Here is a 2,081-nt window from a genome sequence, read left to right as displayed (position 1 = left end):
CAGTTTCTTCTGTTTTCATCTCCGAAGTGCTGGTATGACAAGCATATAGCATGCCTCCATTTTTATGTGGAAACTTTGCATGGAACTCAGATGATTCAGCTCATGCAAGGCAAACACTTTATGAACCAAGCTATCTCCCTGACCCTGCAAATTTATTTGTACAGAGGTTCATTTACACGTTCTTGTTAATTGAAAGGAAATAAAACACACAATTGACAAATAATAAAACACTCATGGAAACTCTTTACCGTCAATCCCAATGAGTCCTTTGATTCTCGCAGGATTGCTGTCACAGCTATTCATAGCTGTGGTTTGTGGCAACCTGCCTTTCAGATGAAGAATGGATGTAGTTCTGACACAACTGTTGATTGATGTTTTTATTCGCGACAACAAAACCAAAACAGGTCTCCTGACACCTCAGGTCTCCTGACATCCTGACTTGCACATACCATTCTGCTAATGTGTAATCGTTTTTGCTGATGTTCAAATGAGCCAATTGGGTGAAACCGAGCCAATTCCTCCTAGCCCCCCCGACCCTCTCCCCATAAAAATCCCTAGCTTTCAAGACTTGTGGTCGATTCTTCTGTCTCCTGCGTGAGATAGTATCAGCCCGGAGCTCCATCATTAAACTACCTCGTGTTTTTAAAAAAAAAAAAAAAAAAAAAAAGAAAAGATACCCGTCAGAGCCTCACTTACCTGTCAGCAACACTAATGATTCCTTTGCTGTACTCAGCGACAAGTCCTGGTTCTAGAAGGACGTTATCTTAAATAGATGCTCTTTACCATATCATGGCTGTATAAGGGCTACTCACTGAAGTACAACCTATGACATTAAGGTTTTCCCAGTTGCATAATCATCAAGCCCAGACTTAGTAGCTGCTGATGACTTCCATGGTGGGACCCTCCCCCAAAGCCCCATGCGGTTTATCAATATGAGGTCATAGAAGCAGAATTAGAAAGAAACAGACAGTGGCCCTCAATTGTGCCTTGTTTCTCCAGACAGCAGAGGCCACGTCGAGACGCCCTGTGGAGACAGCGACAGTGAAATGTAATAACATCAGCAGACTATGCCTCGAGTTGTTGAGCTACAAAGCATTAATATTTTAGCAGAAAATTGTTATCCCTTGCTGGCATGTCCAGATACGCAACTGAGGACATTTCATTAAGCTTATCTATGTCAAACCTACATTTTCATACAAGTCAACTTTATCCGAGTCTATGTAGCCCAGCTGGTCAGGTTTGTTGGCAAAGGTCTTCGATACTGGTACATTTTAATGGATGTTTTAGAGACTTGCCTATTGGGCTTCTGGATGGGGAGGGAAAGAATTTGCAAATAGAATTGGAACTGATGTGCGGTGTGACTCTGCTCAACTTCAGCAATAATTCTAGAGGCAAAGCCCTAGGAGCTCTGCTTGGAAAGTGTTCCCTGGGTGGACTGGAAGTGTAAGATGCCAGCTCCCTTACTGTGCCCGTCAGCTGAAGAACCACGCTTCTGAACGATTTCTTTGAGAATCTTTGGAAATCCAGTGTTAATACTGTTCACGATCATGTTTGAGGGATCAAAGCTCAGAAACATGAGTTTCTCACCCTCAATTGTATAAACTAACGGATGCCCTTTGTTAGATTTGGGGGCTCAAATCCTCTCAGAAACATTATCATCTGAGTTTAAGGCATATCACCTTCCCGCTTTAAATTTCTCACTGGGATCTTCCCATTTAGTTTATCATTTATTAAGAAAAACACTTATTGTCCATAGGACTGTATGATGTACGTATGTACATGCACATGCCACTGTGCACATGTGAAGGTCAAAGGACAGCTTGGTGGAGAGTGGGTTCTCTACTTCTACTTTTAAATAGGTTCCGGGGTTGAACTCAGGTCACCATGTTTGCACAGCAAGTACCTTTATCCACTGAGCTGTCTTTCTGCCCCTAGTTAATACTTTAATTCTCTAATAAACTCTCCTCAAGTATGAAGCCTCTGCCAGAGACCCTTCTTACCCACTTTTCTCTTCTTATATCCTGTGCCACATCTAAGCCCTTTGGAAGATAGGATTCCCTTCCCTTCCCTTCCCTTCCCTT

This window comes from Mus pahari, chromosome 16 (assembly GCF_900095145.1).
Source record: "Mus pahari chromosome 16, PAHARI_EIJ_v1.1, whole genome shotgun sequence".
NCBI lineage: Eukaryota > Metazoa > Chordata > Mammalia > Rodentia > Muridae > Mus > Mus pahari.
Note: the sequence above shows the minus strand (reverse complement) of the source record.